Below are 26,132 nucleotides of genomic sequence, written 5' to 3'. Positions count from 1 at the left end.
CAGTGTTTCGTACATTCGCATTGTTGTGAAACCGTCGACACCACCCATCCACAGAATGGTTTTCGAGTTTCGTGAAACTCTGCATCCACTAAACACTAACTCCTCCTTTCCTGCTCCCACCAGCTCTTGGCTACCACTATTTTCTGTCTCTGAATTTGACTACTCTGGCTACCTCATAGAAGCAGAATCCTATGGAATCCTATAATATTTATCTTTTTGGTTTTCTTTTTTTTTTTTTGTCTGGCATATTTCACTTAGAGTAGTGTCCTCAAGACTCATCCACGTCGTACCATGGGCCAGAATTCCCTTCTTTTTTTTCTTCTCCACAATATTCCATTGTATACACCGATCGTATTTCATCCACTCATCCACTGATGGTCACTTGGGTTGTATCCACAGACATTTCTCCAAAGGATGTATACAGATTGCCAACGAGCACGTAAAAGGATACTCAACATCATTCATCATTAGGGACATGAAAATAAAGCTACAGTGAGATACTGCATCACACCTATTAGGATGGCTATTATCAAAAACAAAAAACAAACAAACAAAAACACCAGAAAACAAGTTTGTGAATGAACACATAGTAATAAAGAGTATAACTTGCCAAATTAATTACGCACATTTAAAATCAAACACAATTGGTTTTACAAACAATAGAGAACATATAGTTAACGTCCTCATGCTAAAGCATCTAAGGGTTCTTTTATGCATCCAAAAAAAGGTGGATTGATGGATGGAGAGAGGATTGGCATATGGGTTAATATGTCATAGAACAAACAAACTGTTAGTGGTTGAATCTAGGTTGTAGGTTTCTAGTGTACATTTCTTCTACTTTTTTATGTTTGAAAAAAAATCAAATCAAATCAAATTAATTAGAATGGGCATATTGCTAAGAACCCTGTGTGCTTGGTGTGATACAATACCATCGGTTGATGCTAAGCTAACATTAGAATGTATTATTAGAACACGTTTCTTTCTCCATTGCGTGGTAGGAAAATCCAGCAGTAAAAGAAAAATGTAAGCATGCTTTCATTATGATTCATCCTAACCTGTTTTCTTTCAGTGAATGAATTTGACAGAGCAACACATGTATAAGCAAACACTGAGAATATGTTATTAGAACATGTTTATTGGCCCTGAAGGCCAAGTAGAGAAATGCAACAATAAGAGACAAATGTAAAATAATAATAATAATAATATCACGGGGTGGGGGAAAAGGGTTTCTAGACATATTTAATTTTCACTGTTTATAGTAAAGGGTCAGCACATTTGTTTTTTCAGTGAATGGCCTCACAGTAAATCTATTTTGGATTTGCATGATACATGGTCTTTCTTGAAACTGCAGTGTTCCACTATGCTGTTGTGTTGCAAAAGTAGACATAGACAATAAGTCACTGAATGGCCAAGGCTGCGTTTTCATAACATTCTATTTACCAAAACCAGTGACAGGCTGGATTTTGTCCAAAGGCTATATAGTTTGCCACCCCCTGGCTTAGAATATTTCTCCTATCACTAAGATTTTATTTGGGGGGGTGGTGGTAAATTTAATATCTGAACATTTTGCAATGGCTATTGTCTCCTAAATAAAATAAAATATAGACAAAATATTTGCTTCTGCAAATTTAATATAGATAAAACATGAAATACCTTTGATGTCCATATATGGTCATTATGCCATGGTGTTAAATCTACTGCATTTTCATTTTTGTTATTTTCGTCAACATCTGATCTAAAGTTATTAGACATTCTGAATACTTTTAACATTTCAAGCATGACTTTGTATCTTTAGATTTTTAATTCTGGCATATAAATAAATCTCAGCTTCCTCACTGAACAGATAAACTCATTATCCTTTGATAATGCCATGGCAACAACATAGAAACATTGTTTGAAATAATGTTACAGAATTAAAAATAATTATGTAATTCAGATCGGAGTTGATACCAGAGGGACTCCCTGAAATTAGATGAACTTTTTCCCCCCACAAATCAAGAAGAAAAAAGTCCACAAACAGAAAACAAAAGATGATAATCAAGATAGGTTGTGTTATAAGTTGAGCGTGTTCTATCTTTTCATTTCTAAATTGTTAGGCTAAGGTAAAATACTAAAATTATACCTGCATGCACATTCTGAGAAAGATCCGAGTGTTGTCCAGTGTTAGCAGCCTTGATAAAAACCAAGCTAATTTAGTGCACTCAGGGTTAGTTTTATAAATTGTAACTGAATATGTAATGAACCAGTTACCATTTCTTCTGAGCGTTAGACAGATGGGATAGGTTTTCAGAGACCAGTTGCCTGAGTCCTACTCCAGAAACTCCTACCCCTTAGATCTGTAGTGCACTCAGGGATTCCTGTGGTGAAATTGCTGCAGGGTGAGAAATTCTGCTATTGAAATCTAGCCCACAAAAGTGCTCCTTTGTGTTCCTAAATCGACGCACTTCCTCTTGTACCTGTGAGCTCTATTATTTAGTGTTTATGGTTTTTCATTGCTTTGTCTTTATTTCCCTAATGGAATCATAGTTTCTGCTTAAATACCAGCAAATTTAAGGAAGACAAATGCCACTCAGATATCTTGCAAACGGCAGTGATTGGTGGAGTGTGTGTGTGTGTGTGTGTGTGTGTGACGTTCTAAGTGATTGAGTTTAGTAAAGAATGGAACATACTAATTTAAAACATCCTGCAAGACTTGTATGGTGAGGCAATTGGATCAATGTGTTTCCTGTTAATCTTTTTTTTGTTGTTGTTGTTGGTTAACAAAACTCAAGATTTTGGTAATGAATCACAGTATACCTGGAATATTATCAAATGTGCTTCCAAAATAAGTTATTCTTGGGACTTATTTTTATTAATGAATTTGTTGTTGGTTTAATGCATATGGCAACAGAGAGCACAGTGTATATCCATGACAAACACTCGTTATAAATTTCTGTATGCCATAGGTGTTCAGAATCATGGTGCATAGCATCCTGCCGACACATCATTAATACGAGAGGATCTAGGGAGAAACATACACCTATACACCTGTCCCTCTATGGAAGGCTGCATGATACATATACTTCAATTTGGTTTTAAGTCAATGTTGACGGTACTTCATTGATGGTTTATCAGGTGTTTTATTGGGCTATCAAAATAAAGACAGGGAGCTATTAGTAAACAACTATTCCTAAAAGCTATTAAAGGACAATAACACAACAGCTTTACTGATATCAGCTCACGCAGTTGACATAAACTGTGTCAGTCATTTGTCCATCCATACCTACTGTGCTTTGACCACCCGAATCAAGAATAATCCTTCCATTCATTGCTGTAGGAAGGCTACCCAACCCGTGAGCTAAACTACAAAACAAATATATTGAAATCAAACTAGAAAAAGAATGCATCAAAACAGAAATAAATGTTCAATTACAAGGCCATGTTTGTAAGTTCATAAATTTAGTATTTGTAGAAATATCACTGCTTTTAAAACAATATGAGGGATTCAATTTTTTCTTAGTTTGTAGCCATTACATCAAATAAACATGGTTGAGCCTCAAAAATATATAGCCTGATGTAACTACAAGGTTTGTTTACAGGTAGACAAATGATGGTCTTTATAATAATAATCATATGAATAATATATTGCACATTATATACTACTTATGTTATAATAGCTTTCAAAATATTTAGAGTATGTGAGAACATACAGAGAGAGAAACAGAGAGCATGTATATATTTAATATATTCTCAGAGATTATATAAATAAACATATATAATATAAATATTTATGCCTATCTATATGTATTTATGTATCTATCTAATCTCTATCTATACTATATCTTTCTCAAGCCCTATAGACTTGACGTTGAAATTATATTGTGATAACATAATGTTCCAAAATTAAGCCCAACATTTTTTGTCTGAAAGTGCATTTCAAGGTTGCCCCTGGGTAGAACTATTTGTTTTCCATATTAAAGAGAATTCTCATTAAAATAAAATTTCTTTAGCTCCTACAGAAAGACTCATGTTAATCATAGATATCAGCCACCATGAAAAATAGAAATTATCAACAGGACCTACAAATTTAAGATACACAGCTCATTATGTTCTAATACAGCAAAGTTTTAGATTATTATGCTCCATCGTACGTCGTGCTGTCTCAGAGCTTGTTAATACTGCCCATTCCAAGGTGATTTTGCCAATTATTCTGAGGCGGATCATCTGGGCCAGTGCCCAGAAATCTGTTTTCTACCAAGTTCCTCCGGAGACTTTCATGCATCTACCCGAAAAAACGAGGCTTGAGAAGAAACAGCAGCCTGGAGTATGAAAGGGGAAAATATAGAGAGGCGCAGAGAATTCTTGAGATGTGGAAACAGAACGGGCCAAGGAGAGATGCGCATGTGTTGTCTCGGAAGTCAAGGAAGAAGGGAAGGTTGAGAAAGAAATTGGGCCTCAGGCACGGCAGGGGCGCGGAGCGAGGGCTGCAAATCCGCCCTTTGCCTGAAGAAGAAAAGTGCTCCCTGGTCACGATGTTGGATCGGCCTCACTGGGGCGGATGAGAGGAAAGTTAGGAGAAAAAGATTTAGCAGGAAAAGAGGAGGAAAAATAAGAAATGCATCCAAGTGTTTTTACGAAACCTGATGGCTGAAATGGGTGCAAACACAGGGAAATCAGGAATGATGCGTTTTCTTCATTTGTTTGTTTGCTTGTTTGTTTTTAGTGAAAATCATCCACTTGGGTGTTAGGGAAAAGGATTTCTATCGAGGAAGAAATTGAAGAGGTGAAAAATAAAGGCTTATGCTGATTAAACCCTCATATTTGCAAATATAGTTCCTTACCACACGATCCTTTCAAAAACGCTTATTCCAAACCTGAAGAGTAATGAGTAGAGATAAGATCTGCCAGTCATTAAAATATTTTTATAATATTTTTTTAAAATGTCCATAATTAAAAAATGGGGCATTGCATCATTTAAGAAGATAGACAACCTGTACAACAAAGAAAGAAACTCCACAGAGAGACAGAAACTAACATGGGGATGTAGTTTATAATCAATGGGGTGAAAATAAAATCACAATTATGAAGAGAAAAGAGAAAACAGGGGATTTTCATCCATTTGAATTTTGGAGTGGAAAAGCCTTGTAAGTTAAGACTCAAAATCTAATAGCTGTACATGTATCAATACTTCTTTTTTAATTTCAGCTCATTATGGGGGTACAAAAGTTCAGGTTATATATACTGCCCATGGCCCCCCATCCCCCTGAGTCTGAGCTTCAAGCGTGTCCATTCCCCAGACAGTGCACATCGCACTCATCAAGTAGGTATACACCCATGCCCTCCCCCCACCCCCATGCCCCCCAGTCAGAACTTCAAGCGTGTCCATTCCCCAGACAGTGCACATCACACTCATCAAGTAGGTATACACCCATCCCTTCCCCCCAGCCCCGACCTCTGTCTGATACCCAATTGGTGTTATTCCCAAATGTGCACTTAGGTGATGATCAGGGAAACCAGTTTGCTGGTGAGTACATGTGGTGCTTATTTTTCCATTCTTGGGATACTTCACTTAATAGAATGGGTTCCAACTCTCTCCAGGAGAACCAAAGGGATGCCATATCGCCATTATTTCTTATAGCTGAGTAATAGTCCATGGTATACATATACCGCATTTTGCTAATCCATTCATGAATTGATGGACATTTGGGTTGTTTCCACATCTTTGCGATTGTGAATTGTGCTGCTATAAACATTCGGGTGCAGGTGTCTTTTTTATAGAATGACTTTTGTTCTTCTGGGTAGATGCCCAATAATGGGATTGCTGAATCGAATGGTAGGTCTACTTGAATCTGTTTAAGGTATCTCCATATTGTTTTTCACAGGGGTTGCACTAGTTTACAGTCCCACCAGAAGTGTATGAGTGTTCCTGTGTCTCCGCATCCACACCAACATGTATTGTTTTGGGACTTTTTGATAAAGGCCATTCTCACTGGAGTTAAGTGATATCTCATTGTGGTTTTGATTTCCCTGATGATTAGAGATGTTGAACATTTTTTCATATGTTTGTTAGCCATTTTTATATCTTCTTTTGAAAAATTTCTATTCATATCCTTTGCCCACTTTTTGATAGGGTTGTTCGATTTTTTCTTACTGATTTTCCTGAGTTCTAAATAGATTCTTGTTCTCAGTCCTTTATCTGATGTGTAGTATGTGAAATTTTTTTCCCATTCTGTAGGTTGTCTGTTTACTCTCGTGACTGTTTCTTTGGCTGTGCAGAAGCTGTACCTCTATAGGGAGAACTATGAAACACTGAGGAAGGAAATCGCAGAGCATGTAAATATGTGGAAAACCATACCATGCTCATGAATCGGTAGAATCAACATTGTTAAAATGTCTATACTGCCCAAAGTTATCTACAGATTCAATGCAATCCCTATTAAATTACCAACATCATTTTTCACAGATATAGAAAAAATAATTTTATGCTTTGTATGGAACCAGAGAAGACCCCGTTTAGCAAAAGCAATTTTAAGCAACAAAAACAAAATGGGAGGTATTAATTTGCCAGACTTTAAACTATACTACAAGGCTGTGATTATAAAAACTGCTTGGTATTGGCACAAGTTCAGGGACACAGACCAGTGGAACAGAACAGAAAATCCAAATATAAAACCATCCTCACATAGCCATCTAATCTTTGACAAAGCAGACAAAAACATACTCTGGGGAAAAGATTCCTTATTTAATAAATGGTGCTGGGAAAACTGGATAGCCACATGTAGAAGACTAAAACAGGACACACAGCTTTCACCTCTCACAAAAATCAAATCACAGTGGAGAACAGACTTAAGCCTTGGGTCGGAAACTATTAGAATTCTAGAAGAAAACGTAGGAAAGACTCTTACAGACATTGGCCTAGGCAAAGAATTTATGAAGAAGACCCCTAAGGCAATCACAGCAACAACCAAAATAAATAAATGGGACCTGATCAAATTATCAATACATTTGATTGAACATTTTTGAAATGCTCTTTATGAAAAATGACACATAAGCAGAGCAAACAACTGTCTTGGAAAAATGTTTGCAAATCACATCACAGAGGGCTAATCTCCAAATATACAAATGATGCCTAGAAATGTATAATACATATAAAACCCAGCTGTGCACTATAAAGCAGGGGTAATGAAAATTAACATAGAATACACAGAAAGTGAAATATAAATTACTATTAGTCATTCAAAATAAGTAGCACCCATTAATAAAAATAAATTATGAATTAAAAATACACTAAGATTTGTTCAAAATCTGTCAGTTTTGCAAAACTCTTAAATTTTGTCTTAAGCCTCTGTTAGCACCTCTGAAGTTCGTGCGATTATAATTAGCTACAAACTTAGCTACAGTTCAATTTCTACCAAGGCCAATTTGTAAATGTCTATGAATATTACAAATGCATCTACATTTGACCCAGAAATCCTATTGCTAGGAATTTATCCCACAGATGCAGCCAAACGTTTATGAAAAATATGCTCAAGGTTAGTTACAGCTACATTTTTAAAAACAGGGAATTGGATACTCACATGAATCATTCCCTGTATGTACAAAGGGAATCAATGTAGCCATAAAAAGTATACAGAATTTCAAAATCAATCTATGTAGCATTATGGCAAGCTGGTCAGAATATACTACTAAGCAAAGCAACTTAAAAAATTTACAGGTAAGGAGAGGACCGAATGGGATAGTGTGGTGTCTTTTGTGCAAAGTGACCTGGGCAATGGCCACCTGCATTTGCAGTTGCTTTGCATTTGCAGACAGAAATTTGTGGATGGCTTCATCAGACACTAATACTTGTTGCTCTACTTGTCTGAATGAGGGTACAAGGCGGGGAAGATGGTGCCCTCGGGGGAGGGGGACAATTGAGGATTACTTGATAAAGGGACATTTTGAGGCAGGAGAATCGCTTGAGCTCGGGAGTTTTGAGGCCAGCCTGAGCAAGAGCGAGACCCTGTCTCTACTGAAAATGGAAAAATTAGCCCGGTGTGGTGGTGCATGTCTGTGGTAGCAGCTACTGGGGAGGCTGAGGCAGGAGGATCACTTGAGCCCAGGAGTTTGAGGTTGCTGTGAGCTATGATGATACCACTGCACTCCAGCCTGCGCAACAGAGCAAGACTCTGTCTCAAAAATAAACACATAAATAAACAAATAGATAAATAAATAAAGCTGGTCTCCAATAGCTCAGATCCAAGCAGAGAAGGATGCAGTTTTTCTCCAGGAACAATTAGAAAGTGCAACACCCTCTGAGTTCAGCAGATGGGACACAACATACAAGGTCAGAGATAGGAAGGGAAAGTTTCACGTAAGAATACTTTAATACCTCTGCGATTTTTGAAGCATGGAAGGTATCCCCTACTCAAAAAAAATTTGTGTTGCCCCAAAGAATTCCTGTTTTACAGATTATGTTTTCACTGTTCTTGTCATCCAGTGTTGACCCCAAGTGTTCTCAAAGCTTAGTAATGTTCTCCGGAACAATATTTTTCCCTGGAGCCATATTCACACATTAACAGGGTGGGCACTTCCAAAGAAGACTTGTCATTCTCTTAACGTGAGTTGCCCTGGCCAATGCTATCTTTGAGCAGATTTGTTGTCCTGTAAACACGTAGAACGTTTCCCAGGCAATCACCTTGGAAATCATTTATTTTTTATAAGTAGTGTCCTTCTTTTCATATATTTTTATTCAATAGGAAATATAAAAATTTTACTCCATTCTGCTAGTAGCAACTGTTGGCTAAAATTGTCTTTAGGTGTTATGACTCACAGCCGTTATAATAGCTGCTGTGATAATTATGATTTTTCTATTACACTCATTATAGCTCTTAACTGCCCGCATCCTTGACCACGAGCACATCTTATCATTCGCCTTAATGAATGCTTGGATTTGAGGAAAAAAAAATCTATCTTGCTAGGTTGATCCTAATGCTGAAACATCAGTGGTAAATAAACACTAGAGAAAATATTCTTGCACCTAAAAATACTACATAGGAAGGCTCTTTTAAAAAAATAATTTTACGCACCCTGTTGAAATGTGTATGCAGTTGTAAATTTGGCATTCAGAAACCAGACACTTAATATAAAGTGGTTAGGTGTAGACAATCAATTTCCAAAATGATCTTGGCACAGGAAATATTGAACTCCACCCTGTATGGGAATATCTGGCCAATTCAGAACCTGAAATAACTGTTAAAGCTGTAGGTTCTGTCAACTAAGTGAGAGCAGTATATAACACAATTTTGAATGGTCTTACTTCAACAGCGATTTACCAAGAGTGGCAACATGTTCAGGAGCCAAAGGTGAATGAGATATAGGTCCATGTTCCGCTGCCAATATTTGAGTGCAGTCATCAAAACAAATGTCTGAAAGTATAATCCAGAATACTTTCTTCCCTCGGTGCTTTGAGTAGACGAGTCTTTGCAATAATGCAAATACATCATTCTACGAAATGGGCCTCTTTATGATATAGAGTCCAAAGCCAATCTTTCTCTAAAGGGTTTTATTTCCCTTTGTAAGAATTCTGCAAATTATTCAATTTGGAGGCTTGGCTGGGTCCAGATCTTCCCACTTAATATACAATCACATCTACAGATTGCTTTTCACTCTTTTATGGGCAATGCTATGAAAATTATAAATATTGATTCTCACCTGAGATATTTATACAGAATCATTGAAAAGGAAAAATAAAATGATTCTCCGCAAAGACTAAGCTGTTTCCTTAATGAGATTTATTGGAGCATGGTGGGCTTACCTTTTTACAGTTATGATTCACTGATTGAGTTATATTTTAAAAATTAATCAAATACATGCAATTCAATCAGGTACAGGTTTGTAAACAGTTGCAAAAAGGCAAAAGAGAGAAGCATATAAATTAATGCATTAAAAGACAGTGTTCACAGAGCGTATTTTACTATAACTCATGTTATGAATGCATCCGTTTTTTTCCAACATAAATGAGAGCTTCTCTAACTTGTTCAGCAACCACAGACCAGGAAAAACCCAAAGGCTTAATTCCAGAGGGTATCTATTTTACAAAAAAATTCCAGTGCTTTCCCTTTTTCTGTAATCATGTTTACCATTTCTTCCTTCATAGAAAGTGCTCTAGTTAGTATTTGGCTTAAGACATTCTTGTCAACATCAGTACCATAAAGATCTTCTCCCACGTTTTCTTTTGAAGCTTTGAAGTATTTGCGTTTCATGTTGAGGTTCTAGATTCATCCAAAGTTTAATTAATTAATTTATGCACCATGGAGATTTCCATTTATTTCTCCCCTATAGCGACAACAGTGGCAATAGTGCTGTTTGGTATTATGTTATGATGTTCATTCTCTTCCAACCCAATACATCTTCGATTTGTTCAGGATGATCCATGCTAACAGTCTGATATACTTGCTGCTCCAAATTATCTTGCAGCTAGATAAAAGTGTGTGATGCATTTCTGGGAAAACACAATGGTGACTCAAGTCAGGTGGGATCAAAGAAGGATCCTTCAGATGTGTGAGTTCCCACCTCTTTCTTCCTGCCTGTCATGAGAACACTATTTATGCAAAGCAGGCTTCCTGGAGACATAACCCTGAAATCCAGGATCTCCGGATGATAACGAAAAAAGCTGCGAAATTCTGAGTATGGGATGACTTTCTCGAACACTTCATCTTCTATGCCTTTATACTTATTATTATATGAGGAAAATAAAGTGGTGTTTGATTCAGCCATTGGTATTGGTATCTGTCCAATGTGGCCAAAAGGAAATGGTACAAACACATTTATTCTAGCATTATTTATTTTGTATGTGGCATGTCCTTTTGACAGTGGCTTGGAATGCAAAACTTTGTAATATGAAAATCGCCATGTCCCATATATGTGTATCTAAGCTTGATCTTTTACAGAGCTTGATTTTATCTGTTCTGTCCAAATTCTGCAGTGGTAGCTGTGTATATCATGGCACTCAGGAAGAGAAGTGACAAGACTTATTTCCCCCTTGGACTTGAAACTATTGCTGGGCATTCTTCTCCCGGTATATTTCCATCTGTGTTTGGGGGAGAAGTTTGTTAAGTCAAGAAATATGGTTAAAGTAAGTTAGAATTTTTCAATCGATTTGGTACAGAATTGACATCTATTCTAATTTGGGGACGCACTGACATCTTCACACTTTTAGGACCCTCCTATATCAAATACTGACATATCTTAATTTATTTAGATTTTCTATTATGTTAGTCCTTAAACTTTTGTTCTGTTTTTTAATTTCAGAGTATTATAAGGGTACACACGTTTTGGTTACATAATTAGCTTTTGTACAGTTTGAGTCAAAGTTATAAGTGTGTCCATCACCCAGATAGTGTACATTGTACCCGTTAGGTGTGAATTTTGTACCTAAAATTCTTGATTATTTTAAAATCCTTTCTGTTGCTAAGAACTTACAGGTTTATTGCAATTGCAGTTGGGGTTTCTGAATACGTAACAGTCACATTCAGTATTGGATAGCTTTTGGTATAAATTAATGCTACTAATATATGTGCACTGGTCTTTGAACATATTTTTTTCAATGAATTATAGGCATATTATTTCATAATATTACAGGAGTACAATTGTCTTGGTTACATAAATTGCTTTGGTACCACTTGAGTCAAAGTGATAAGTGTGCCCATCCCCCAGACAATGTGCATTGTAACTGTTAGGTGTGAATTTACCCATCCCCTCCTCCCCCTCCCACCTGCTTGATTTTCCATGAATGCTATTTCCATATGTGCAAGATTTTTAACTCTCTTATCGTAGAAAAGGTTGAAAATATAGGCAAAAATTAGAAATGTTCACTATCTTAATTCCCATATATAAATCTTGTTAAGATGATTGAACATAATTTTAAAAAATATCTTATTACTTCACTCATTAATATATCTATGTAAAATAACTGTTCCTCTCCCTTGCTTTTAAATTTTTATGCTGATAGAACTTCCAATTCAATGTTAAATAAAATTGTCATAGTGGGGACATTCGACTTGTTAGTGAATTAACGGGAATGTTTCTAATATTTTACATTTAAGGTCAAGGTGTCCTTTAAGATTGCATTGGTTTCATTTCACCAAGAATGTTCCCTTATCTTTCTAATTTTGTAAGCTCACTCTATCACATGAATTCACAAAGTATCAACTAATTTCTTATATCTCTTGGAAAAAAGCCTCATGCTTTTCTTCTTTAATATGTTAATGGTATGCATTTAATTCTGCTGATTTTTTTTCCCAATGTTATATCATATTTGCAATCTTTGATTCCTTGGGGCTATTTTCATTATTACATGACTGGCAGAAATTTGCATATTTGCCTCTATTCGAATAAGGAGGAGCAGTCTGTGTGCATTCTCACAGACACTTCCATTTTGGAATTCGATAGGATTCTGCCTTTACAGATGCAAAGCCCCAACAGGTCACTTGCTTTGGCCCCTGAGAGATTAGCAGATATGACACAGCAGAGATCTGAAATGGACTTACTCGCAGGGGGCTAGTGGGCTGGTCGACCTCTGGTTTAGCTGTATAAAAATGCATGGCCAAGTCTTATTGAAAATTGAATATTTGCTAAAGTTAGCTGAGTTGTTCCAAACACCCCAGCTAAGATAATCGTTCTGGGTGAGTGAAAGCTGATCCCCAGGTAGGCGAGAGAAGCCCAGGTAGGATGGAGGGCCAGCTGGATTGTAAACAAGATGCAGGACTGTTTCCTCCCACTGGGTTTTCTGGGGCTTTGGAAGCCAGAAAAAGCTCAATGAACTACGAACTATCTTGTGGTAAATTATATTTTCTATAAGACTGCTTCTTTTCTATAAATTTTCAAATTTATGACCCATATCCCAATGCTTTTCACATTTTTATATCTCAATTTGAGGTAATAGCCCTCTGACATTTTATCAGAAACAGGTACTTGTATTTTCTGTCTTTACTCTGGAAAGAAACCTCCCCAGAAGTTTGTCTTTAAAAGTCACATAAGAAATTATACCATACCATTTTAACTGTATAGCCAGTTATTTTTATACTTACTACTCATGTTTCAGTTGAGAAGAAAGAACAAAGAACCCAGTACTTTTTCTATAGGTATCAAAAATGGATAATGTTTTAAGAAGACCATATCTTAAACCAGTATGAAAGAAACACCAATAGTAAGTTAAAATGATTTTTCAAAGCGATGAGCCTAACAAATTGAAAACATATTTTGACAAAATTCTCCTGTTAAAAAATAACTCTTAAAAACCCAGGAATGGGAAAAAAAATTCTGTCTACCCTTCTCTCAATTTCTTGTTTATTAATGAGCATGATAAAATTAGTACTCAACTTGCATCTATTCTTTTGCTTTTACCAAGAATGAAAAAAAGAGGAAAGACAGAAGAAAGGAAGGAAAGAAGGAAGAAGCAAACGAAAGTATGAAAGAAATAAGGAAGGAAGGGAGGGAGGGAGGGAGAAAGAAAGAAAGAAAGGAAGGAAGGAAAAAAAGAAAGAAAGAGAAAGAGGGAGGAAAAAGGAGGAAGGACGGAAGGAAGGAAGGGCGGGAGGGAGGAAGGGAAGGAGGGAAAGAAAAGAAAGAGAAAATAGAAGATGAATCATATCCAAAAAAAGCTAATGTCAGTCTTCCTGGTAAACAAAGCGATCCTATTTGTCCATGAGAGAATCCTTATTTATGCAATGTTTTTAGCAGGATGTTCCAGCAGGATATAGTAAGATTACTTTGGTAAATTAACATAGAATCTCTGGTTTTGTGAGACATTGTTCTCTGGAAATATCACTTAAGCAGTGTACTTCTCAGAGTATGAAATAAACGTCTCTGTTTCAGAAACAAAATAGTCAACATTTATACCAGTTTTAAACCTGTTCTAAACCTTGTATAGTATCTAAAACTCTGGGCAGAGTGAATTCTAAGCAAAGACCTAAGTAGAAATATTGGCTTTCTGCTACACATTGATATTTTGTTTTTCTATGTAAACACCTGTATCCTAGCAAATATTATTAGATATTTATACTAGGCAAGATTTCCAATTCTATATACAGAAAACTATTTTACAAATGAGCTATGTAAAATTATTTTGCTAATATTTAAACATAAGTGGTTTTTGATTTTTTATTTATTTCTAATTCTGTTATGTTTTCATCAGAGGAAATGGCGTATTTGACTATTCCTATGTTTTTGTTTGTTTGATTGATTGTTCTTGAGACTTCCTCCTTCAGGGTTGAGTTTAACAAATTAAGCAAATAAAAAATAGAGGATGCCTAACTAAATCTGAATTTCAGTTGAAGAGGGAATAATTTCTTAGGATAAGTATGCTTAATGCTAAATATTCAGGTCATGTTTACCAAAATTCTGTTTGTTAGCTTAAATCCAAATTTAGCTCAGTGCCCTGCCTTTAACTGGCAAAGTTAGAACAAATCAAAAGGTTGATTTGATAAATGTGCAATGAGTACTTAAAGGAGTAAATAAATAATTTCCTTGTAGTTGGGTTCAAGATTATAAATAGTCCTATAAAATCCTAGCAGTTCATAGATCACAGTTTTTGGTATAATTCATATCTTCTTGGTTTTTACTAATTTTTGTCAACTTCATCTGTTTCTGAAAGAGACAGGATAAAATCTTGACACTACACGTGTTAAACTGCCAGTTTTCAATTGAACATTTTTGCTTTATTTATTGTAATAGCATAAGTGAAGGCAGGTAAGTTCAGAATTAGCATCTTTTCTTACTGAATCATTCTGTTCATTTTTTCTCTTCATTGTTTTGTCCATCGAATAAATAATCTTTTTAATTGCCCAGAGTCAGAGAGTGTTAAGCTATGAAATATTCTATAGAGATTATAGGAATGTGATGTCTGTTAATTGCTAATGCCACACCGTGCAAGATACTGTGCATTATTTCCAACCAACCTGCATCTTTTGATGTGCCCTAAACACAGCTCATACTTCTAGTTCATTCAGCAATTGCTATTTCTTCAGGCTTCATGTTACTACCTCTCTTTCACTGTTCTCATGTCAAAATCTCACCCTTTTTTCTATTTAGTTAAGTGTCATATCCACAATCAATGTATTTTTTAAATGTAAGTGTATCATTTAGACAAAACATCGAGTTACACATATAAGATGTAAATAAGAGACATAGCTCAAGATACATACCTGATACATTGCATTTCCTTATATCTTCCTCATGGAGTTATAGAAACAAAGTGTTTATAACACGCTTGTTTCTTTTTAACATTCTATTAATGTTTTTCTTAATCAAAATAAATATCAATTCCCTTTCTTGTTTTATCTATTTTATAGCTTGAAATTGTGAGAAAGGTAAGCATGTATTAAGTGCTATATAAACTCTGCAGTAAGAATCAATAATTTGTGTAGATATTGTCTCTCCTTACTTTATAATTTAAATGTACCCCCTTTGACATTTTTATGACAAGTGTCATTCCCATACAGCTAATTGAGTTTGCAGAAGCCTCTCTGATATCACACAGCATGGTCTTCATTGTTTCTGTCTTTACGCACATATAAATTCCGAATACTTCAGACACACAAACCTTCACAAAGTGCTGTGTTCAGTAGAAAGCCAAAAATATGCCAGGTAGGTCACCCTGAAGATTTTTTTTTTTAAGTTTAAACACTTTAATCAACTACAATAAATCAACAATTATATAAAAATTCTGATTCATGCATAAGATTACATAAATTATACAATTGTCACATTATACAATGCTTACATACTTTTGAGTTTGTATATGCAAAAATGTACACAAGTTACTAGAGCACTTACTTAAGAAGTGTAATACCCTTCAGTTATAAATAATGGCTATATCTTTCAAATACCTGCTAAATATATACATTTCTAGATCTGCAGCATTTTTTGTACCTCAAAATACAAACCATCTGGAAGCTTTGAAGATTAATAGGCCCAAATGTATCATGTGTTAGACTGCAATTCCATTGTAAGAGTGGATTTTTTTTGACAGAGAAAATAAACGGAATAAAATGTCAACTCTAATGTTTGAAGAGCTTCTATACTTCTTATTAAATACATCAGAAAACCCTTCATATGCAACCAGTTCTCCCAGTTCTAAAATTTAACTTTAAAAATACTAAACATACCTTCCTACCACTTATGCTTCCAGTTTCATTTATTGAATACCAGGGTCATATCTTAGAACTGTATATAAAGTAACATGTAACCCACTCATGAGAAGTGTCTAAGTATTGCCTTTTGCTGCTATATTCTGCAGTGACCCTAGTTTTGCCATTGTCCCATGAATGTAGTATTATCCATAGTTTATACATAACTGCATCTATTGCTTTTGGCAGTAAAGCAAGATTTAGTTGTGATTTTCCAGCTGTGAAAATGTTGCCTTGTATTTAAAAGAGTTTCATCAATGGAAACCTAAGTAAAACTAAGCTCATTAGTGACAGACTTGCTTTCTTCACGTCCTTCCTTCACCAACTTCCCCATCCCCCACCCCCTGCCTACCACCCCCAAAAGGGTGCTTACTCTTTAACAAGGAGAATCTTAAAAAAAAGAAAGAAAACAAAATGTTGTCTTTAATATATCTACAGTACTTGTTACACTAGAGCTTTTATTTTCCTCTGTAGCTTTTCAGAAAAAGCGACCTACCTTGGATTTGTAAATCAGGCCGAAACTATTCTGATGTCCATGTACTCATATGTCTTGTAGTTGGTAGGTGTCATTTGTGTGTGTAAGTAAAGTATAAATCATGCTCATTCACTTGGTCTCTTTGAAGTAAAGGAATGGATCGCACTGCTGTAGTCCAGGATGGGAGGTGGAAGGTCTGTCAGCACACGGGGAAAGCCCCCATTTTCACAGATGTATAACTTTAATAATCCAGATGCAATCATTGCAAGTATTTAATATGCAATAGGTAGCACCTTAACTAACCTGAAGATTTTAATGTAGAGGTTTTCTTTAATAAAATTGATGTTGAAAATGCCAGATGAGAGAGAAAAAGGAAGAATTTTAAAAGCACAATAATACGGTAGATGTTGATAGATAGCTACAAGTCAGGAAGATTCCCTCAACCATGGGCTGAATCTTCATGCCCTGGACTTGCTCCAGCAGGGATGAAGGTGCTGGATGGCTGGTTCAGGGGATGCTAAGGAGGTTTTGTAAGGACCAGGGGAGAATCGCCAAAGGCTACTATTGAGGTTGCAACTGCCTGCCTGAAAGGGGCGGCCTTGCAAAAAATAACAGGAAAATACCTAACCCCCCAGTTTCCAGTGACAGTTAAAGATCACTCCTGTGAGTTCTCTTGCTAACAAGCACCCTTCAGGAGTTCTGTTTTGCACAACTTCTGAAAAGAGCTGAATGGCTGGAAAAGGGATGGAAATCTCTCCCTTTCAAAATTGCTTTGTGAGAATCTGCTCTTAGAGTTCCTGAGTCAACAGCAGGAGAATGAGCTCCAGCCTCACCCAGATCTCTAGGACACAGTCACACCTCTTGCCATAATCCCTTCTCCAAGGAAAGGCAGGAAGCCAAGTCTTGGACGTTGACATCCAGCTGAGCTTTTGTTATCAAGTGACAGCGATCGCTACTTTTTATTCTCTTTGTCTTCCTTAAATCAGTGAGCCACTTGGCCTCGCTGCTGGAACCCCCTTCTCTTTCTTTGGGATGCCACACCCTCTCCCTGCTCTCTTCCCCCCACTTCCTTCCCTCTCTCTTGCCCACTCTCATTCTCTCTCTCCTCTAAGAAGATAGAATAAATTCCAACTTTTATATACCCTAACCTCCGCATGAGAAAAATCTTTCTCCACCCCTGTTGGATAAGTTAGAAACTAAGGAATAGCTGGTATAAATGTAAGAAAAATGCATATCAGAAATGCCTCCCCAGTCTCAGCTCTCTAAAATCATTAGGAACAAGTCTAAATTGTCACAAAGGAGGACAATTTTGACACCTACTAGGCTTTCCACCCCAACATGCCCAAACTCACACTGCAACTACCGCAAAAGACTTCCAACAACAGCCAGGAAGGGTCTGGTACGCACAGGAATGTCTTCCTGCTGTCTCCTTATTCCTTTGCTTTCGAGACAGAACCTACCAGGAAGACAGCTGGCCAAGGCAGAGGGGAAACTTACTCTGCTGACTTCCAGCCCCAGCTTTACTGGGGGGGAGGGCTGGTAGTTTAGGATGTTTGGCCCAGAGCAGGGACATGACCAGGTCACCAAACAACCAGAACCGGTTTAAATCTCTCGGAGGCAAAATATCAACTGTATCTCGCCTGCACATTAGAAGATGAAAGTACACATTGACGAATCATGCGTGTTGGAATTGTCACTGTGTTAGATCCGATTCCCCTTGGCCCCAGGAACAGAGAGGCAGAGTCACTGAGGCTGCAAAAAGGCAAAGGAATTTATTGACTAGCCCTGGGCCAGGGTCCAAATTCCAGAGCACCAATGCAGTGGCCTCTCCAGGAACTAGGACCCCGCCCTGGGGTAAAGATTAGGCTTTTATACTTTTCTGTATGCTAGTTTTCACACGACACGTTATTCTGCACACAACACGTTAGTCTGCACATGACATATTAGTCTGTACACGACACACTAGTCTGCACTTTATCCCCCTTCAGTTTATTTGTTCTTTTTTTTAGAAGTGGCTGATCGCGTTGGCTTCAGGTTTGTTGACTCTAAGCTTCGGGCTTTTCGCCAGTTGTAGTTAACGTCATCCAGGGGAAGAGGAGGGTCTCCTACAGGGGAGGGGGGCTGTTGTTGCATACCTTCTAGTTTTTGGTTACAAGCGATACTGGGAACACACGCCCTGCACAAGCCGTTCATGCGCTGATCATGTCTTGCTCTTCTTATCTACTTAGTTTGTTGGAGGGCACCTGGACTCTCCAGCCCTTTATCAGGAAATAACTTGCGGGTTACCTCCCCGGGGCTTTGTTTTCCCTTACTTAAGTGAAGCCTGCCATACGCTAAGCACCAAGCCAGCAAGCCATATATACAGAAACAGAACTAGGCTTCTCACATCCAGGAAGCCTAGCCTATCATGGAGTTACCTTTGTTCTTATCTCTGTTTTTCATTCTGATTAACTATATTTATTAAACAACTAAAAGCAAGCATAGTCACAGAAGCGAATAGCATCAGTTAGAATCAAAGAGAGCACATATTTTCCTACTATCAATTTCTGTTCTTCAACTGGACATTCCTTTGCCCTTATGCAAAAATAAGCCATCGCTATTTCCTGATGTGATTTGGCTCCGCGAGGAACCCATTTTCTTATATACTCCCTCTTGCAGGAGACTCCTGGCATTTCATGGTAAAATGTGACTTCCTGCCTTTAAGCTTTGCTAATTTTCCAGGTATGATATCCTAGCAATGACTTTACAAGGAAAACCTGGCCATGTCCAAGAAACACAGTGGTTCAAAATTCAGCGGAATTCTTTGCAAAAATAAAACATGATATAGTATTTTTTTAAAAATCTACTATTCTCCACCTTTGTTCTGTTATTTCCCAGGTTTCTGCATGAAGAAGGGCGGCAAGCTTAAAGGCATAGCAAGGCAAATAAGTTTCCACTGTGTCCTCAGGGTATTGAAATAACATAATTAACGTAGGCTGACTTGAAGGGGAATTTCATCACATTAAGGCTCTTGCTTGTAACTGTAGTTATTTTCAACTTGTAGTCATTCATGTGATTTTAACGAGCAGAAACTTTGAATTTAAGAGGTAATTCTGAAAGAAAAAAAATACACTTGGCCATCATTCAAAACTTTTAGTGACATGACCTGTGTCTGATTCTATCTGCGCATTAATAAATTTACAATTTATATTTTGATTTAAAAAATAATAGAACAGAAGAACAAATCTATATTCCTAATTGGAAAGGTCATCGCATATTTTAGCACAGATGGAGTTGTAATTATTTTTGAAATTATTATAACAACTCATTTTCTCTTCAAAAGTCTAATTGCATTTTCATCAAAACAGCTTATTGGAGTCACTGTTGTGTGGTTTACAATTTTCCTCGTTTGTGACAATTTAGACTTGCGCTAATGATTTTGAAGAGCTGGGTGGGGGGAGGCATTTCTGATATGTGTTTTTCTTACATTTATATAAGCTTTTATTTAGTTTCCAACTTGTCCAACTGTCTTATCATTTTATGTTTTTAGTATGCACTGTAGCATGTACCTGTTAAAATGAAGATGTCGAATAGTACCCACAGCCAGGAAATTAAAAAAAAAAAAAAATAACTGAAAGGGACCTAGCTATTTTCCAGCAGTGAATGGGCGGGGCAGTCTGGAGAATTCTGCTCACTGATCTTGAGCACGATTTTGCTGAGTTGGACCTTGTCAATGTTCCTACTTGGCGTGTATCCTACGCAGGATGATGTTCTGTCTGTAGTGTTCTCTTTCCTTCAGCTCTGTGCGTTCAATTACTTTATGTCAATTGTATAAGTAGTCTCAAGCCTTGTTCAGGGATTCACTTAAGTAAAATAGTTTGATCCTTTTGAGAATTGCTTTTAAGATTTTTTTTCTTTTTTTAAATTTCTTTTTTATTTCAGAACACTATGGGGGTTCAAACGTTTTGGTTATATAAATTGCTTTTGTACCATTTCCGTCAAAGTTATAAGTGTGCCCATCCCCCAGACAGTGTGCATTGTACCAGTCAGGTGTGAATTTACCCATCCCCTCCTCCCCCTCCCATCTGCTTGATTTCCGATGAATATTACTTCCATATGTGCTCACAAGTGTTGATCGATTAGTTCCAATTTAACAGGGAGTACATGTGGTGTTTATTTTTCCATTCTTGGGATATTTCACTTAGAAGATTGGGCTCCAGCTCCATCCGGGTTAATACAAGAGGTGTTAGTTCACCATTTTTTGTTATGGCTGAGTACTACCCTATGGTAAAAAAGACATTCTATAACAAAGACATCTGCACCCGAACGTTTATAGCAGCACAATTCACAATTGCAAAGATGTGTAAATAACCCAAATGCCCATCAATACATGAGTGGATTTATACAATGTGGTATATGTATACCATGGAGTGCACTAACACCTCTTGCATTAACTTGGTGGGTGGACCTAGAGCCCATTCTTCTAAGTGAAGTATCACAAGAATGGAAGAACAAGCACCACATGGACTCACCATCAAATTGGAACTAATCAATCGATACTTAAGTGCACATATGAAAATAACATTGGTCAGAAATCAAGCAGGTGGGAGGGGGAGGAGGGGATGGATAAATTCACACCTAAGGGGTACAATGCACACTATCTGGGGGGATGGGCACACTTATAACCTTGATAAAAGCAATTTATGTAACCAAAACTTTTGTACCCCCCCATAATATTCTGAAATTAAAGAAAGGAAAAAAAATAAATTAAATGTCCATTGTGTTCAGTGTAGACAAAGTTACAATAATATTCATATAAATGTTTTATTTTGAGATGCTATATCAGCTTCCAATGCATGCTGATGGGTTTATGACTGGAACACCTTATATAGTTTCACCAGGAGGCCCCTTTAAAACAAGCAGAACTGCAAATCGGTGAGTTGGGTGTGGAGGTGATACTGCCGCTGGCAGGATTTGTTAAGAGTACCCTGCTAATGCAACATGTAAATTAAAAAAGGACGAGTAGATCTGCAAATCACCATGTCCTTACAAGAGATTACATGTTAGAAACTGCAAATTATGTGCAATTTAGCTTTTAGTAAAGGAATGATGTTAAATCATGACAGGGGGTATTTTCTTTTGCAGTTATCAAGGATTCAGTGTCAAATCTGTCCTGCCAGTGTCAAATTATCGGGGAATTTAAAGCTGTTCCTTTGACATCCTCTGCAGTTCATTAAGCAATCTCATGATGTGTGGTTTAGTTCTTTCTGATGTCTCTGCTCCTTAGATTCGATTGGGAAGAAATATAATGTGGTATCTAAAACATTAAAAAAAAAACTTTTAACATATTCCTCAGTAACTGGATCATAGTTTGTAAGGTTTTATATCTTTCTCCTTATGGGAGAAAAATATAGTCTTTGATGTCCTTGAATAAACTCTGATACACCATTCACTTCCGATACTTCCTGTTTCGAAACGTAGACCTGGGCGTCTAGAAATATTTAGATATGTCTGTACGTTAAAAACGCAGATCAACAAAGTGCTGACGTTTGGAATAAATGTTTAAAGGTTAAGATGAAACATAAAATTGGTAACTGCACTATAGACCGTATAAAATTATCTCATGGTGGTGTGGCATGAATTGTGATTCTTAAAAATATTCATGTTCCTGAAACAACAGCAGCATGTAAACCACTATTTAAACGGAGAGTTTATCTTATGTCTAAGCTTAAGAATTATATTTGGTTCTTTGACTTGCTTTGAGCAGAAGCCCATGTTGAAATAAAGTGATGGTTGCCTTTTAGTCCTGGTAGGACCACCTGCTTGTAGTAAGCAAATGTATTAATAATAGGGATTCATGGGAATTAAAAGGTTGTCTCAAACTCAGGATATTAAAACAGAGTTTGGAAGGAAAAGAATTAGAACACTACTTTGCAGAGTAGGAAGAGAGGAAAAGATTGAGAGAAAGACTGCCTTTATGACAAGAATAGCTATCATTTTTTCATTTAATTTAAATGATTATGTGTGAACAGATAGTTATGACATCACCCAGGAAAATGGGAAAGCATATTACCAGTTATAAGCAATTCCGTTAGGGAAAAAGGTATGAGCATCAATTAGATGAGGTCAGAAAATGTATTATCATATATATAATCATAAATATAAAGAAATGAGTAACATAAAGAGGTTAAAAAAAAGCAGTATTTCTGAGAGACCTACCTAAAGGAAAGTGATACAAATAAAAATAGATAGTAATAAAGAAATAGAGAAAATATAATATATTCAATGATATATACAGTTTATAAATATGCATGTATGAAAATATGCATCAGGTATATACTTGGAGCAAAAGAACAGATTTTAATGATCTAAAATTATAGAATGAAAACTTAGTGTTTAGATGTCAAATATTGACAGATGTAAACCAAAGGAAAAGTTAAGTAGGGTAGTTAGTAATAAAACAAACATACATATGTATAAATAGAGAGAGGGAAAGTTCCCTAAAATCCTTAGTATATATCCATAGAATATGTATGAAAGAAGTTTAAGTATGTGCTCATAAAAACATTTATAAAATACAACTATAACATATTATCTTATATTAACATCATCTAAATTATGATATTAGAAAAATAATAATAGTCAAGACCTTAATTGCTTACAAATTAAGCACCATTTCCCTAAATATTCCTTGAATCAAAGTGCTTACAATAAATTCCTCTGCGAGTCGGAACACGAGATGCACAATTCATACTTAATGCTAAAACACATGGACAGGTCTGTACTAAAAGGAGATTATCATGATGGGGATTTTATGAAAGAAATTTTATTAAAGAAAATTATTCAACATTAGGCACAATGTAGTCACTTAAGGAAATCATAAAAATGACATAATAAGGTTGTGAGAAAGTAGTATTGGTTCAGGTGATAATTAGAAATCATTGTGGAGAAAATGAGAAATAGTAGCAGTGATGTGTAAGTACAAAAGCTGGTTCTTTGAAAAATATCAGGGAAGAGGTTATAATAATACAAATAAGAATAAAAATTGAGGAATGAGGAGAAAGTGAGGAATGTGTACAGCACTGAAAGTAAAAAGAAAGAATAAAAGAGAGATTGACACAAATATAGACAGGGAATTTTAACTACCAAGGAACTTAAAAGAGATTTCCAATTTTTATTTTTTATCGATTTCCAATGTAAAGAATTTCAGAACCAGAGAGTATCAAGGCTAAATTCTATACGATCCCTTTAACCTACAAAATCAAGCAAACAAAAGCAGATAATTCTAATACTATCAAAAGAGAGTTCCCTGATTCATTTAATTAAGTCGTTATAAATTATTATCAAACCCCTATCAAGATAGTGAATGATACGAGAAATAACTCTGGATCGATAATCTATATTTCTGAATGTATTTTAATAAATCACCATCAACAATGTGCTGATAAAACAATACACGTTGTCCAAGTGGAGGGTATTGCTGAAAATCAATAAATACATATATAATTCTAAATGCTTACCCATTTTAAAAAAGGTAACAGCAAAGGCTTCAAGTTGCTCATGACTTTGATTCTTCTGGAATTGATTGATGAAAGGGACACAAAGGAAACATTTTATCCACTTCAAATGCTAGAGGAGTAGGCAGAGGAGTGGGATTTTTCCAGATGTTCCCAAACAAGTACAGAGGTCTCCCGGTTGGAAACAGAGAGGTTTTGGACTCTCAGGTTGCAAAAATATCCATTCAACCTCCCCAGTAAATGACATTTCAGAGCTGGTTCCGAGACAGCCAGCTTCTCTCTGCTGCCCCGACTAAAACCTGACCCTCCGTGTACATGGGTGGATGAGGAAGGACAGTGCGTTTTAGAAGGACCCAGAGAGCTGCCTTAGGACTCTGTAATGGGACCTCAGCTTAGCTTCACTCCACCGGCTACGCCCTATTTCAAAAGAACAGTGTACTCACAGGTTCAGGGGTTTAAGATGTCACCTTATCTCTTGGGGAATACTTCAACCCACAGCAGAGATTAAAAGTGTCCATTGGGTTTAGATGGAACTTTATTGTCTAAGCATTTGGCCAGAAACCAATGGGATTCCTCAGGCACAACGTTGAGAGATGGGAATAAATTGTTCAACAGATCCAGGGAGAGGTATGATTGGACAAAACCTAATTTATCTTTGCACCTGTCATGTTTAGTCTTTTAGTAAAACGGTCAATTTATTTTATGTCTACATAATTATGTTCATTCAAAAATTCTTTCTTTTCTGGGTACAATTAGAGGTCCTGACACTCGGTAATTTTGACTTGTGACAACACTCAAATATTCTGTGGATAGACACAGAGCTCCTTTCACACTGTACCCATGGCAGAATGAGGCACAATTTGGGAGGCGTGTCAAACATAAAGGGAATAAGGACATATCTGCTTGGATGCCCAAATCATTTGTTTTTCTATGTTGACTTCTTTCTGGGCATTCAAAACCTCAGATGTAGCTGCAGGCAACGGTGGTATTCATTAAGGATTTTAATTTTGACTAATCAATAAAAACATTTCACTTTTCTGTCCATGTACGTGCATGAGGATCTCAAATTTTAATGGTAGGAAATCGAAAGAGATAAATCCATTATGCAGTAACAGATGTTCCATTCGTTTTGAAATCTTTGCATCCTGAAAATAGATATTACCAGCAATCCACATTTGCTTCTGCAGTTGCCAGCACGCCATGGTTTAAATAAACACATTTATTTTCTTCTTTTCCACTCAAGTTTTCAACGGCACCATGAGGAATAATTTATTGGTATTTTAAGCACAAGGGTGTGAGGGTAGGTACACTTTGATCTGCAATTTACCTTCCGATAATTCCCTAGAAAGCTCGCGGGTGATAAGGAGGGAATGTGATCTTGCTCCTTAAGCAAAAATAGATGCACCATCCCTCAAACCATGGTAGCCAATTTTCAATGGGTACACAAACTGGAAAAAACTTTTCTCTTGACAGCTATCGGAATGGCCTTATGGGTATGGTATCCCTTTAGGTTAGTTGAGTGTCTTCCAGGAATGAACTGGTTGTCAAATATTTTGAAGATATTTCCCAGATGAGTCCATATGGAGCATCTGCTAATGGTTGCACACGTAAATAAAATAATGCCTCATAGAGGGCCAGCAAAGCTTATGTCTTGATTTCTGGGCCAGCCAAGGTGGATTCGGAAATTTCAAGCAATCCTGAAAGCTGGGATCCTGAAGTTTTATTTAATTTTCAAAGATTGTACATAAACACCTACCTTTCTCTATTTTATTAACGGTATTATTTTTAGCGTGTTCAAAATATACTATTGGACAGTAACAGTTATATGCAGTATTTTTCAACCTGAATTAACAGAACAATAATACTACAGACACATCAGAGTGAAATAATAAAAAACAAGCTACAATTGTGGCTAAAGTACCCACATATTCAGTATTCATTTTAGAATCTAAAGTATTTCTCAAAAGGAATTACTTTAGCTATACAAGGACAATTTAATGCTGATATTAAAAT

Source organism: Eulemur rufifrons, chromosome 30 (genome assembly GCF_041146395.1).
Source record: "Eulemur rufifrons isolate Redbay chromosome 30, OSU_ERuf_1, whole genome shotgun sequence".
In the NCBI taxonomy this organism is placed as follows: Eukaryota; Metazoa; Chordata; class Mammalia; order Primates; family Lemuridae; genus Eulemur; species Eulemur rufifrons.
Note: the sequence above shows the minus strand (reverse complement) of the source record.